At 35.2% G+C, this 16,870-nt stretch overlaps 1 long non-coding RNA gene across 1 annotated transcript in view; it reads right to left on the bottom strand.

The window, feature by feature from the left end:
* The window catches only part of LOC310642354, a 62,911-nt gene extending 49,008 nt beyond the window's left edge, over positions 1-13,903 (bottom strand). Inside the window, exon 1 of the long non-coding RNA XR_014492894.1 lies at positions 13,706-13,903. This is a non-coding gene — a long non-coding RNA (uncharacterized lncRNA). The remainder of the gene's footprint in view (positions 1-13,705) is intronic.
* Positions 13,904-16,870: the final 2,967 nt, after the last annotated feature.

Raw genomic sequence — 16,870 nt, 5'->3', positions numbered from 1 at the left:
AACTGATATGTGAAATACAAAAAAAATTATTCCAGATATATGCACCTTACTCTGAGGAGTACTGGAAGAATTGTCTGTATATGTGTATTGGGGGGGGGTGCTTGTGGCTGTGTGCATGTGTGTGTCATTATTTTTTTCTCTGCCACGTGCAATGACTTATTGCTTGTCCTGTAACAGTAGCCTATATTCTTATAGCCTATAAGAATAGTTCAGAACTAGTCATATTGTTTTTTCTTGGGGGGGGGAGAAGAGAGAGCTCTCGCAGTACATATGATATTCATTTGAACATATAGACACTTGGGGGGGGAGCTTTACAGATTTAACTCGAAGTGCTGAACTTGATCTTCACAATCCAAACTTTCTCAGGCCCTGCATAAGGGGAAGCTATAAAATTAAGATATCACCCTCTTTTGTTAATTGCTGGCTTGCTAGACATGCATATATATTTTCATTACAATGAATTTTGATTACTATAGGTTTGCCATAAGTGATTTTAGAACTGTAAAAACCAATTTACTTATTGTTCTCCACATTTTGGAATTGAAATCACTTTTTGTTTTAGAACATGTACTATTGATCATATTTGGATATTTTATTGCTTTATGTTGTATTGGTGCCCCTAAAATGATAATATGAAGTATAGGAAATGTTAAGACAATGCAATCCTAAATTTAATAACATACATTAATGTAACACTAGAGCTTAAACACAACTTGATAGTAACTGATCTGTCAGAATTTGTCAAGCCCCTTTAATAGACACAGCTCACTTTGTATAACAACTATTAAACTGATAGCCCTATGTTTGAAGAGAAAATTCTCCAGTATTTTACTGATAAAAATATACAAAGTTTAACTATACTATCAGTTTTAGAAAATAGAAGCATTTATGAACAATGTTAACAGCACCAGCATGTTTGATTATTTCCATATCTTGTTGCTACTACTTTTTTAATAACTTTTCAAAAAAGGAAACTGAACAGGTAAAAAAATAAGACCAAAATATTTTCAAGATAAACTTAGCATCCAGTAGTTGAATATGTAAGTTTCTCAGTTATTCTTTGAGATCTTCCGCTTCTGTTGCAATAGAAACTATCGCACCCAGCATTCAGGACAGTCTTGGGGTTTGTCATTGATTCCTATTTCAAAGTCTCTGACCAGGGACTCTAGGAATTATGCTGGATTATCAAAACAGCTGCTTTCCAAACATAATGCTGTGGGAAATTGATTTTTTTTCAGATCTAACTTTTAGCTCTTATTGTGTCCTTACCTCTCATCTCAAGCAGGGCAGCACTTGCTTCATCTCATATTCAGCTTGTATTCTCATAACTATCAGAAATTGCATAGAAATATCAAGTCATTCAAGAGCTCAGTTGTTAATAATGCAATGGTTCACTCCCCACAGGGATCAGCTGAGTAAAGACCCTTGAGACTGGTTTTATAGGCCAAATACTCCAACCAATACCAGCCTGACCAATTAGATCAAGGAAGGAAAACCTGCTATTGATCCCATAGTTTTGAGCAGTTCAGGGGTCTGATGCAAGGAGGATGGGAACAATAAGAAAGAAATGCACATAACCAAGGATGGGGGGGACGGATGGGAAGAAATAAACAGTAGGAAAATTAGCCACATCAGAATATTTAATTCCTAATGTCAACATCATTAAATACAGGTCTACTACTTATAACATGTTTGTGTGTAATGGAGACTCTGAAGCTCCTCTTCTCTGGAAAAAGAACTTTCTTAACAGTTAGTATATGTGTTAGAAGGAAAATGATTTGCTATGAAATACAAAATTGTTTTGTAGATATTACTGAGTAATTCTTAATGAAAAGAAAATAAAGTAAATTCTTTCAGAAGATGAGGAGGAAAGATGATGTCTGACAGTAAGAAGTGTTCTTACAAAATCAAACACAGATTTCTATTTTTTTAAAAAATGTCCTAGAAACTAAATACATGACAATATAATGCACCTTTTTAGGAACTTAAAAATATTTTTAATAAAAATATAAAATTATAAATAAAGAAAAGGTTCGCCTAAAATATGCAACAATAACAATAATATTAAATATCTGGTACAATCAAAACATAAAATGACATCAAAGAGCTGGATATATTTATTTACCACCAATACATACTACTTTATTCTAATGTAACTCCCAACAGTTTACAAATTAAACTTTAAAATAATGAAGTTGTAAAATATATTCTCTTGATATTATTATCATATTAACAACAAAAGCTGACAGTCAACCTAAATCTAATGATGACAAATACCCAACATTCTTATGCTGTTTTACACCTTCCTGAAAGCCCACAGAGTGGGCACGTACCAAGCCTCTGTGGGCAAGCTATTACAAATAAAAAAAGACAGCAATGGAGAAGCACGACTTTCTCTGCCCCATTAACTATTTGAACACAAAGAGGCCTTGCTAGTATAAGTTAATGGGATGGGTAAGTTCTACCTGAAGCAATCATTCCTGAAAATACCTGAGAGACAAGCATGTTATCCATTATAACAGAGATTCCCAAACTTTCCTGGTTTTCCTTAACATCTCAGCGACTTTTTCATGACCAGGGCATCCTGGGGCATCACAGTCAACATTTCCATTTATTCAATACTAAAATATTCTGCAGCACTCCTGTGAGTTTGCTGTGGGGTGTCAGAATACCATAGCACAGTTTAGGAACCACGGCTTTGTAAGTTAGGGTTAACCCTAACTCTTGAAACTGCATTCAGAAACTTTTCTAAAATCTAAATTCAACAACTTCATTCAGAATCAGAATAGGAGCTGACCGACAGTTAGGCGTTTTCAGATAGCATCCCAGCTTTGCAAGAGTTCAATTTCAGCTTCTTCCATTCAGCACTCCCACACACAAATCTTTAAACATGTGGTCAAATTCTCCAATGCATGTTAGGTTTATCTGGGTGTGGAATTATATCAATAGCATATGTTAACATCTCATCCTAAATTAATATATGATTTCTCCTAATAGTTTCTCCTAATAGTTTCATATAAATATTGAACAGCTAAGGTTAACTAAAATCTGCAGCATCCTACTGTCTCCCATCACTGACTAAATCTCCCTAGGAAAAAATGGAAGCAATGAAAAATAGTGCCTCTTATCTGTAACCCTAAAGGTGATCCATAATAAGGAATGTAATTTGAACATATGTCACAATTCTGATTTTTTTTCAAATAGAAACATAGTATTTCATTCATTTGAATGAAAAATCTGTTTTTCCAGACATCAATATGACCAACTTGTATAAAGATGTTTGCAGTGATAGCAAATATTTTCCACTTTTTGCAGCTACCCTTTTTAATGTTGTCCTTAAGGTCTACTAATGATTGATTTTGTTAATTTCTAAGGCAGGGATCCCCAACCCCCAGTCCATGGACCAGTACTGGGCCGCGGCATGCCAGCAATCGGTCCGCACAAACAAGCAAAGCCCCATCCGCGGGATGCAGGCAGCACACAAAACCATATACTCTCCGGTCCGTGGAAAAACCTTTCTCCATGCAACCGGTCCCTGGTGCCCAAAAGGTTGGGGACCTCTGTTCTAAGGCATTATCTTATAGTTACCAAATTTGAGACCGAACTTTACACCTCTTCTAGGAAACATTACATTAAGAATTAATCAGGTTAAAATTGTGTCATGGGAGAAAGATACAGAATAAGCTACATTAATAGCAATTTAGTTTCTTACTAATACTTTATACTACTAGCAAAATATTAATGGTAGTTATGGAGTAGACTAAGCAACGACTTGAGTTATCTCCTGTAACTTAACATATTTTGCCAAAAGGCATTGAGAGTTTCTCTCTTCTGTCATCACTTAGCTGTTCATCTCCCAGTACATGTTTAAGGACTATGATCTTCTGCATAATTAGCTTCCCCATATCTAATATGTAATTGATGTTTGGGTTAAGTACTACCATTAGTAATCAGCTGGCAGAATGCCTGTAACTGAATTTTCAACATTCATGCAAGTACTAATTGTATGAATGCTACTACATCAAATTTGCTTCTAAACAATCAAATAATACAAGGTTTAGAGGTGGCCTCTGAGATCATCTACCAATCCCTGGCTAGTGCAAAAATTCACTATTACAGCATCTTTAACAGTTGGCCATCCATACTCTGTTTAAATACTTCAACTAAATGAGAATCTACAACTTCACAGAGCAATTTGTTCCATTGTTAAATAACTATTACTGCTAGAAATTTTTTTCTGATATCCAACCAAAATTTCTTTATCACTTAAACCCACTGTAACTTATCCTACCATCTGGAACAACTTTGAACTTCTCCATGACAATTTTTAAGAGCTAACATATATACTACAGACTTCTTTTTTCCTGCTAAGCCTATCCAACATCTTCAATAATCTGTTGTATTTTTTCTTTTGAGGCCCCTTATCATCTTCGCTATTTTCCTTTGTATGTTTTGTCAACAGTTCTTCCTAAAATGTGGCCCAGAATTGAACACAAAATTATAGGTATACCAAAATAGCAGAGAACAGAGAGGAATATTGTCTGTCTTGATTTTGACACTGCATTTGTGTGTACTATTTTAACATGATTCTTGCTCAAAAGAGGTATCAGATTCTTGATTTTCAAAGAAAATAAAATGTATTATTTTCTGAGAAAGAACATTTTAGTATTTCTGGTCTTATAGATAATACATGTAAGCATAACAGACATAAGAAACTAGCTAAATCATTCACCCCTATGTAGCCCTGCTGTGATGTTAATTTACTTATTAATATTTCAGACTACATCTTTGACTGCATGATGGGAAAATTTTGGTTATAGAATGGAACAGCTATGTGTTCTTCCCTTCTCTTCTCTTGAGCAGCCACTGCAGTTACTACTGGCAAGCAAGAACCTAGTCATATTGTGAATCTTCATGCCAAAGAAGCACTAACCCTAAATAGAAATTTACATTTGATGTGACCCAAATATATTATTACAACACATCTGTACTCACTTGCATGTACAGTTAATGTTTTATTACAAGAATTAGAAGTTTCTTTTCTAAATCTGTAAATTAGATAAGGGGATATGGGAGACATGTTAGAATGAACCAAGCCTATAAAAATTAGAAATGTGTTTTAATTATCCTTAACCTCTAAACTAGATTAACATCTAGGCAGGGGTGTCAAACTGCTGGCCCACAGGCTGGATGCATCATGAGGAAGCTGTGCCCACCACATTGCTGGCAATGGCAAAACCGTCCCAATATGTTGTGCGACGTCATGTGATGTCACGAGTTTGACATGTCTGATCTAAAGCTAGTTTGGACTAGTGGCTAAGATGCTGACCTACAATCCAGGAGATTGTGAGTTCTAGTCCTGCCTTAGGAATGAAAATTAACTGGCCTGTCATTCTCTCAGCCTAACCCACCTCACAGGGTTGTTGTGGAGGGGGAAAAGGAAGAAGGAGGAATATTACATATGTTGGCTACCTTGAGTTATTTATAAAAATAATAAATATAGGATAAAAATAAATAAACACTGACAGAACAAATAAAAACTTACATAAAACTTTCACAAGTCTGAAGAAGATTATAGAGAAAACATACCAGAATATTCAATCTTGTTCTTTATATTCTCATCTCAGTCCAGGTTTCTCATTCATATAATATTTTTACTGTATATTTAGTTGGAAGACGTCCTGTTACATTTTTTGAACTGCAAAAAAAAAAGATTCTGAACTGAGTAACTTTAAAATAAGAATAGGTCTTGACAGTATATGATAGTTTATAGGATCAAGGCCCAATAATCTGAAAGAAAGACTTTGGCTGTTCTGTTTGTGACTTTCCTATATTAATAAATGTCTTCTAAAGACAAAATAGAACTGTATTTTGTTGAACATATTTACAATATTCCATGTCAGAGGTCCCCAACCTTTTGGGCACCAGGGACTGGTTGCATGGAGAAAAGTTTTTCCGTGGATTGGAGAGTGCGTGGCTTTGTGTGCAGCCTGCATCCACAGATGGGGCTTTGCTTGTTTGTGCGGACTGGTTGCTGGCATGCCGTGGCCCGGTACAGGTCCACAGACTGAGGGTTGGGGACCTCTGTTCTATGCAGGGCTTTTTTTGTCATAGAACGCTCAGAATGGAGTTCCGGCACCTTTTTTGGATGGAACCTTGTAGGGTAGGCAAGGCGGGTTGTATGACATGTGTGAGTTCCGGCACCTTTTTCTTTTACAAAAAAAGCACTGGTTCTATGTAACCAAAGAGCTGATCATAATATATAGTTTCTAACTGTAACTATATATTCAACCAGTATAGTTAGAGTTCCTCTTCATAGTGTTATTTTATTTAAAAGATTTATACAGATGCCCACCTTGTGACACACAAGTCTGGGAGGTTAACAACAATACAAGTAGTCCTCAAATTATGATCACAACTGAGTCCAAATTTCTGATGATAAACATTTGTTAAGTGAGTTTGGCCCCATTTTACAACCTTTCTTGCCACAGTTGTTAAGTGAATCGCTGCAGTTGTTAGTTAAGTGAATTTGGCTTCCCCATTGACTTTGCTTGTCAGAAGGTGATGAAAGGTAATCACATGACCCTGGGTCATTGCAACCATCATAAATATAAGTCAGTTGCCAAGCATGTAAATTTTGATCATGGGTCCATGGAAATGCTACAATGATTGTAAGTGTAAAAAATAGTCATATGTCACTTTTTTCAGTGTCATTGTAACTTTAAACAGCCACTAAATGAATTTTTGTAGTTGAGGACTACCTGTGCTATAATAATAATAGCACAAAGTAATAAACTCTACCCCTCAAAAAATAATAATAAAGAAAACACAGGTTCCCAATCCATAACTATACCTACTGATCTCTATAATCCCTTCCTCCAACCTTATTCTTCTAGTGCAGACATGTCAAACTCACGACATCATGTGACATCGCGCAATGTATCACAGCCTTTTTGCCATTGCCAGCAATGGGGTGGGTGCGGCTTCCGGAAGATGCGTCCGGCCTGCAGTTTGACACCCCTGTCTAGTGAATGGGAAGAAAGTCATATCTTTCCTATCAATACAGGCAAACAGGGTGAAAGGGTGGAAACAACAAATAGATTGCTTGTTTGGCTCTCTAATTATAATGAACATTAAAACATCAATTTTCTAACAAAGGGTTCTGACTTGTTGGCTATGTTTACATAACATATTTAATCTTGGTTGTTTTCTGGATTTACACACTTGACATATATATATGAATGAAATAGGAGAGGAAAAACCACACAAAATACTAGAAGAAAGTTGTTATAAAAATAAATCATTTTCCTAAAACCTTAATTGTACAATGCATAAAAAGGTAATATAATATGGTAGATTCAAAATTGTATTGACAATGGATAATGAATATTAAATGGAAAAAATGTACATTGTATATCAAGAAGGAATATTATTACTAATATTTGATTAGGAACAAATAATTACTTTTAGGGACTAAGGAGAAAAATATAAATTCATAAAGACTTCAAAAAGTAGAACTTAAGTTCAAATAGTTCTTCAAAATAAGGAAACATTATCTATAGTCAGGTAATAATATTGTTGTTGTTGTTAGCTGCAAAGTCGTGTCCGACCCATCGCGACCCTATGGACAACGTTCCTCCAGGCCTTCCTGTCCTCTACCATCTTCTGGAGTCCATTTAAGCTCACGCCTACTGCTTCAGTGACTCCATCCAGCCACCTCATTCAATGTCGTCCCATTCTTCTCTTGCCCTCAATCTTTCCCAACATTAGGCTCTTCTCCAGTGAGTCCTTCATTCTCATTAGGTGGCCAAAGTATTTGAGTTTTAGCTTCAGGATCTGGCCTTCTAAAGAGCAGTCAGGGTTGATCTCCTCTAGGACTGACTGGTTTGATCGCCTTGCAGTCCACAGTGCAAAGGCCTCAATTCTTTGGCACTCAGCCTTTCTTATGGTCCAACTTTCACTGCCATACTTTGCAACTGGGAAGGCCATAGCCTTGACTATACGCACTTTTGTTGGCAGGGTGATGTCTCTGCTTTTTAATGTGCTGTCTAGATTTGCCATGGCTTTCCACCCCAGGAACAAGTGTCTTTTAATTTCTTGGCTACAGTCCCCATCTGCAGTGACCCTGGAGCCCAGGAAAATAAAATCTGTCACTACCTCCATTTCTTCCCTATCTATTTACCAGGAATTGAGAGGGCCGGATGCCATGATCTTGGTTTTCTTAATGTTAAGTTTCAACCCAACTTTTGCACTCTCCTTCTTCACCCACAGCAAGAGGCTCTTTAGTTCTTCTTCACTTTCTGCCATTAGCATTAAAATATTATGTATTTTAATTTAATAAGCTTCAAAGGATATGTGCAGAAGTTCAGTGCTTTGATCTTCATGAAGAATTGATAATATTTCCCAGGATTCCCCTTCTAGATCTTGTTTTAATGAAAGTCATTGGGTATCTGGTAGTCAGAGGAATACTCTAAATTGAAACATTAATACCAGTATGCCAAAGGGCAATACAAGAAGACCACTACATTCTCCGAGTTTGCTCATCACTGCTAATATTTCTGTACAGTGCAATTTAGATATACAGTAAAGTGTGCAAAACAAAATCATAGGTGGAGTATTTTTCTGGCCAAGAAGAAGAAAGTAGGAATTTCAAACTAGAATAATTATATAGAAAAGGATTTTTCTAACATCTAACACAAAACAGGACATCCAGTTAGGGCCTAGGCTTTGTGCATGGATGGGACTGAAAGGGAAGAAATCAAGAGCAGAAGGATTTGAAAGAAATCTGTGTTGGGTAGTTGTGAAGCAATAATTCTCTTCACATAAATAACTTGCAATAACATTGCATTAGACATAACACAATGCTCATTTGCATTACTGGACGATAATTCAAAACCACTAAGATTTGTAATGTTATGGAACAGCACATAATTACTTTTATATAAAAATGATGAGAGAAAACTATTTTGTTTTTCTTGCCCGTGTTCTAACCTGAATCTTTTCTTCATGGAGCCTTACTCATTCCAGAAGGAACGAGCAAAAGTGCAGTAAAACTACTAAGAGGAACAGGAAGAAATGTCATACTTCCCTGGCTTCTCAAGTCAGAATACCGGTAGTTAAATATTTAATATTTAATGGGCATTACCATGCTCTATGTTTTAACCTGGCAGCCAATTGCAAAGAATTGTTACGTGCACACTCAGAATACAAAGTCATGACCATATAAGCAGAAAAAATCTAAAGAAATACAGAACTGGTAAGTTCAAAGAAATCAAAAATTGAACTCATCAATAAAAGCATGTAATTTGTGCCAATACAAAAGGAGCCAGAATAGCTTCACTGAGGATAAAGAGAAGATAGTATCAACATGCTTGGGAGAACCTGAAATTTAAAAATACTCTTTGAAAACAAACCTAAAGTAATAGCTGGAGAAGAAAAGAAGGATGGGGAAAAACCGAACAATCAAAAAAAATGGGAAAGAGGATTGCCTAAAATGAATGTCAAATTGGAAGTGTGAACAAAAACACTTCTGTTAAGAAAGTGAATGAATACAGCATTTCTGTTGTATCTTCTTTGGCTATGTATCAGAGGGAGGTAGCATTTTGAACATCGAGTTACATGTTTACATATAAATCTGACTTCAGAGATTTCAGATGTAGTATTTATAACATTTCTAAAGCACAGACGTGGGATGCTGGCAATGTTGTATTAAACAAATTAACAAGATATAATGTTTAATATGCTTTCATTTAATGAAGGAGCTTTAACACACTCCCACTCAATTGACTCTCCACATGTTTCACGAATACACATATGCCTAACAATATTATACTCCAGAAACAGAAGGCAGTATAAGCCTACAAAGATGAAAAGATAATGGGAAATGTAAGACTTAGTTCACAAATTACAGAAAGTTAAAACATAAGAATAATTAGTGGTATATACATCTGTAGTGCAACTGATGAAATCCAATATAAAGGTGACAGCTGAAATGCTTAAACAGCATCTTCTGTTGTTACATTAATCAATGGTGCTGTATCTGGCACCAGTTAATAGAGACAGTGTAATTCTATCACTTAATATTTTAAGTAAACATACAAAAGATGAAAATGTACATACATCATCAAGAAGAGTTACAATACATATTTAAAAACAGCATTATGTGTTTCAGTTAATTATGAAGTATTTCCTCTTGGTTTGTGATATCAAGAAATAACTGCCTGTTATCTAACCACTGATTTACACAAGTAGGAATAAATGATTTATTTTGAATTTGTTTAGTTTATCCTTTTTACAACTTGATTCTCTTTCTTTGTAATCCTTTCTGATAGAGATATACAGTCTTACGCATTTTTGTTTTAAAATACATATGTTTGTCAATGCAGCTTTGTAAGCAATTTCCCTAATGCAGGATATGTATGTGTTACATGTGCATGTGCTTTTTTATGCATGCCTGTTGTTAGTACATACATTTTGTACATATATTTTCATTTGCAAGTTCACACATTTATACCTTTATAATGTTTCACCTCATGCATTGGTTTCAGAAGGGCAAATCAAATATGTACCACTTTGCATATTTAGAAATGACTGTGATTTGGAATTTCTTGGATATCCCGCCTTTCTTCATGATGACAATCTTTCAACCAAAAATACTATTAAACTCTTAATTTATAACTATTTCACTGTGAATATATTTGAAAGTAACTATTTACCAAATAAATATCATTAATACATGATAGAACGGTGTGCTTTTTTTGGTAAGTTTATAGTTTAGTTGTAATCAGACTTTGAACAAGGTGCAATTTATATTCCCTTGAGCTTTTCTTTCGCTGGAGGGATTCTTTTCTTTGTTTTGATTAGGGTAAATTCCTTCACTTCAAGCTTCATATATCATAATTCTACCTATATAATCCTTAACAGTCCCATTATATACTTCAATTCATCTAATACTGAATAATATTCTAAAAGACCCAACTTCCAAAGTCTGTTAATCTGAAGACTAATGCATGCCATTTATTAACTAAATTTGTCTCCATCTATATTGAACATTTTGAAGTCTTCATCTACTGACCTTCTTGAAGAAGAAGCATCATATTTATAATCTAAAATCTCAAACACCTTCAATTATACTTTCAATTTTACATGATATACAACAGAATTAAGTATCTTATCATGGTTATACATGCTTTAAACAAAATGTTCCTTAAATCATAAAACATTATTCAACAGGACAACTCTTATTACAATATTAAAAGACTACTATGGTCTCCTAATTGATGCCCAATTGGGGGAGAGCAGTCAGTTTTGAAAACCATTAGCTAATACCTTGCATCTAGACATAGAGTGGACCCCTAAAATCAATGGGACTAATCACGCACTTCTTCCTGCAAGTTAAAGAAAATATATTCTTTAAAAATATTAGTTTGTGTACTTGCTATTTAAATGAAAATTTTACTGGTAATGCATTAGGACTACACTGCATCTACATTTGCAATTTTAGCTAATTGTTTTAAAGTAAACGTTAAGCATTAATGTGTTTTTCAGGCATCTGAAACTGCCAAATCATTTTCTCTGCTAGCCTGAGATCATTATTATATTAGCCTGGCATACAAAACCCAAACAACAAGTCAAACCAGTAATTTTCATCTAAGGGGCGGGGAGCCCTGCTCTATTTTCTCAATAAGCAGTTTGTACTGGGGGGGGGGGAAACATATAAAAAAACTAAATCTATCTGAAAGAGATTTTCTAATATGCAAGGGACATTAAATAGGGTGAACATATTTTGTAAGAACAAAATCTGATGGTATTCAATGAACTATTCAGTGAGCCTCTATCAGAAGAATACTTCTATTTACATCTCTTTTATACAGTGATAATAAAATAGTGGACAAAAACTATGTGGGGGATGTTATGGAATACATATACAAAATTGACCCAATATACATCTGGCTGGATGTAAAATGGAACGCTAGCCATTCATTTTAGTTTACATGCAGTCTCATCATCAAATATCAGAAATGAAACACCGATGAAAGAGAAAGTAAATGCCAATTTCCTCCTTCTGGAGCCAAGTTTTCAGTGGCTCTTTAAAATAGATAGTTGTTTGCTGAGTGGGGCTTGTTCCATACAATTAACTCAGAACAAAATGTATTTTGAGTAGGACAGCAGTGTTTACTTCTAATAAATGATTAATACACACCACATTTATCACTTGGAAACAAAGACATTTAGTCACAATTTTAGACATAAATCAAGGTAAATGGAATTAATGTAAAAAAGGGTTGCCTTAGTCCTTAAAATGGCAAACAGAGGTCAGACTGGCCATAGCAACCAAAAACAGTATTTTAAACATTTAGAAAGACTTAAGCAATCACTAAAAAGAGCTGCAATGTCTCTTTAATTTTATGGGGTGTGAAAATAAAAATTAAAAAATTAGAACCTCCTAAGCCCATCACAATAGGTATTTTCTTGTCCTTGCACCACATCGAATAAATATCATACATTCCAGCTGAAATGAATACATTTCAAAGCAAACCAAATCTCAATATTATTTTTCCATGAAGCTTAATTACATAATAACATAAAAGACCTCAAAATTCAACTTAAAATGGGTTATTAACTATAATGCATGTCTCTCACAGATCATAATACAAACTGGTTTCAAATTGACTCCTTGCTATATTTTACAACCAATACAAGATAATAACTTATTATATACCATATCTAGTATTTTGCTGAATCTGTTAGGACTTTTAAAAGGATTGCTTGCTGTAGCTAGTCCTAGCTATATTTTTAACTAACAATAATTTGTGGCTTTTATTTCATCACTATAAATAACAAAAGGCATATATTGGACTTTCAAAACTGTTTTATGTTTTACTGTGTAATTCAATTTATTTTGCTAACTTTCTTGGCCATCTTTTTAAAATATAACTTAAAATTTATGGTCCAAACTGCTTTTTCCTCAATTGTTATGGATTTCTCTGAATTACATATTTAGGAAATTGCTTACAATAATCCACTACAAACCTGATGTAGGGAGAATCACTGTATTATTTATTTATGGAGTTCAAAATAAACCCCTGCCTAGTTCTGTTATGCACTACAATGTGTTTTGTTAACATTTCATTGTGCTAATATTTTGAATAGTTGCCATTTTTCTACGCTTTTCTAATGCATACTTCCAAATAATATACTCAGGGGGGAAAATATTTAAGTTTAAACTTCACACCTGTGTGAAAAAATATCCCTGAGATCATGACATCCTCTGCTGCAGCCTTTGTAGATTAGATATTATTTGAACTCGGCAGGGAAGTTCATTAATTTTTAAAAAGTCTTTGACCTCAGGACAGGCAAGGGTGTAAAAAAAGTAAAAATGGGGGCGAAAGGAACATTTTTCACTCTGAACCCTAATGAACAAGTAAGCACTCTCTACTCCAAGGACCATACCCTCCCTTCTGCAAAAAGAAAGAAAAAGAAAGAAAGAAAACAATCCATTCTGGCTGCCGAATCAGAAAGCCACTCGAATTCGAAGAGTTCTCATCTCCGAAAAAACGGGGCAAGTCAGTTTCTGCATCGACAATGTATGCCTACGAACCGGGGCTTTGCAAAGAGCTTCACCCTGGAAATAAGGTAAGCGTAGAATAAAACCCTACTCTTCCAGGACTCTAAAAGTCCGAGGGAAATAAAGACTCTCCCTTACCCCAACTTGAAAGCCGACCGAAGCTCCTTCGTTGCTATCATCTCCCGGGGCCCCCTCTTCACACCATGGCGACGGGTGCTGCACTGGGCTCGGTTATAGCGGTGACACTTAAGCTGCCTGCTCAGACCAGCGGGGGTGGGGGGGGAGGCGTGAGCGCGCGCGCGCCTGTCTGGAAGAGGCGAGACGCGGCATGTGCTGCCGCTTCTTCTTGCGGCGGTAGTGTCTGACTGAATTAGCAAGCGGAAAGGCAGTCCGCCGAGTTGTAGACCGAGAACCTCACGTTCAGGCCAAGCCAAGGCTGGCTAGAAACGATTAAAGATCAGCCGGCCCCTCCTCATGCAAGCGACGGGATTCCTTCTCGCCTTCCTCGCTTCCGCTCCGCGGGAAAGTGGAGCTCTCATTACGCATTCTCCCGGAGAGAAAGCCTCAGCGTAGGCAAAGCTTTTCCCAGATTGCTTGGTCCCTGCCCAGTGGTCCATGCAGAATACAGGTACCTATTGTTCCCCGGACTGAGCTGCAACCAGCCTCGCAGTCTCTAGCAGATCTCAACAACCACTGAGCCTGAATTTATTTTTTAACCCTCCATAATCCTCTGCACCTCTATTGGGGGTAAATGCAATGTTTGGTACATGGCTAGGTGTTTTTTTTTCCTTCACAAGAAACCAAGAAATCGTATTTGTCTGTGTGCGCACATACACGTGTATTCTTAAAAAAACACGATTGCATAATGAAAATGATTATGTTCAAGAAAAAAGGTGGTACTTTAAGGAACTGAAAAATCCTGTGAAAAATGTCTAAATAATTTATGCTACTTGTAGCCCACTGTATGTTGGCTGATCTCTAGCCTTCAAACTATTTCCTATTGCTGAGTGCAGTCTTATTATATTCCAAATGATATCTGTATGCAAGTAAGAATTTTTCACTAATAACTCATTTTTCATTACAGTATGAACTGTATCCATTGTATTTCTAAATGAATATTTCATCAAGAAAAAATATTTATTCCCCAACAGATTGAACCCACTAATTTATTTATAAATGGTGTCCCTCAGCTTTGGAATTTATAAGCTACAAGTAATTCTCCTTTCAAATAAAAGTAAAAGAATGAATAGCAAAGCCAAAATGAGAAGAAAATAATATGAAGATTTACACTTTTTAAAAATCACAGGATAGAGTCCTAGCACTGCACATTCAAAATCTTCAGAGAAAGTTTGAGATCAGATTGGTATTATGTTGTATATATTCATTTTTGTTTTAACATATCCTTTTAAAAAAGCAGTGGAATTTGAGTAGAACTTTGAGAGTATGACTTGAGCAGTGTTTTATTCTTACATGGAAAGGATCACAATGGATTGTTGTTAATAAAAGGAAGACATATGTGCTCTTTCCTAAGTGAACCTATTACATGGGATGTTCTATAATATATCTTCAGTTTTAAAAGATAAAATGGTCCACAGTAAAGATAAACAATCTAATTCAAAACAATGAATCTTGGCCAAGCCATTTTAATGCACATTTTTAAAGAAAAGAACAATAAATTTCCAAAGCATATTTTATGATAAAATTAAAAAGTATAAAAGATATTCTAAAAAAACAAACTTTTCATAGTTGAAAAAAATCTATTTCATAGATACCCTGTTGCTTCTTCAAGTAGCTCAAATTGGCAGGGTCAGCCTGTTAAAAAAAATGTAATTTCTCAAATATGTGAGTCAGTGTTTCTCAAATGTATCCATTTGTCATATTAACCCAAACTTGTTTTAATAGTGTTATCCAGTATCATCACTATGCAAATGCTGTTTTGCAAACAAGAAAATAGCACTGACAAACTTGAAGATATAGCTTTATAGCACCACACTGACTCAAGTCTATCTGTTCCAAGTAGTGTCCAGTGACATTTCTTAGTATTCTTAGTATCTGCTCATCCAAACTACTAGAAGAAAGTAGAATATTTCTCAACTTCCTTGCCTAGATGAGTTACGACTTTTCCTTAATATGTAGTCTACTTGTTCTACAGCTAATATATTTCACCTTCTCCTAAAGCTTTCATTCAGTGCATCCAGTGATACAAACAAAATCATCTACTCTTTATTTGCCATACCATTAATCAGAAGCAAATCCCACATTAGTCATTTAAACACATTCTGAACACAAGTACTGTAGCAAAGTACTGTACTGTACACAAGTACTGTAACGAGAACTGAAAACATTTATGTCATAAGAAGACAAGCATTATTATTTTCATATAGCTGAATACTTTTATCTCACTATATATATTTCAGCTATGATACCCAAAATCCTTACTGGACAGCTTAAATGCCCCTTATATAAGTGGACTATACCAAGATTAGAACCACGGCACAAGCAATGTAACTGCTTAACTTTTCTAATTGTGGGTGGGTGGAATTGCTTCTCAAAGAGCGTCAGAGAGATTACACCACCCAAATATATTATTTGAGAATTGTATGAAACCACTCTTTAAATCAAAAGGAAACTAGATTTGCTTCCTAGATTTTACCAAAATTTTCCCTTTTGGTAAAAATAGAATAAAAAGGTTTGCAACAATAGTTAGTGTACTATTCTCTATTCTGGAAAAGTAGGGTTAAAAACTTTTTAAAATCCAAGAGAGTATTTAATTCAACTACACACATGTTGGAATACCCTGTCCTTAAAGTGGCTGTAATATTTAACTGTCCCCATTCTTTATCTTTTTGACAATCCCTTCTGGCCTCTCATGATGGCCTAATCAAGACCTACCTTGACTCTGTGAACTAGTGTCATTAAACAAAAATTATGATATAACTGTACTTTTAGCATGAAATGCTCTAATTTTGTCTGAGTGTTTTTCAGGAAAAAATATTCTCAATTTAAGATAGAAGGAGAAACAAACATAAATTGCTATAGTAAGAGTTGTTAAAATTCTCTAGGATTCATTTTGATTTCTGGCTTGCCAAATGATTTGGTTTACACAAAAACTAAGGTAGAATGGAGCGATCAGCTAGTATACGCAGATGATATTTAAGGTTGCAGTTATAGCATTCCCTTTAACTCGCTCATTAGTGTTATCTATGATGATTTGTTTATAGTTATACAGTTTTAATGTATTAGCAAGAAATAATTTAGATCTAGAAATATGTGTATCTTTCTCTCTCTCTCTTTCTCTGTGTG

This window comes from Vipera ursinii (assembly GCF_947247035.1).
Source record: "Vipera ursinii genome assembly, chromosome: 6".
NCBI lineage: Eukaryota > Metazoa > Chordata > Lepidosauria > Squamata > Viperidae > Vipera > Vipera ursinii.
This window is presented reverse-complemented; position numbering and strand designations above follow the sequence as displayed.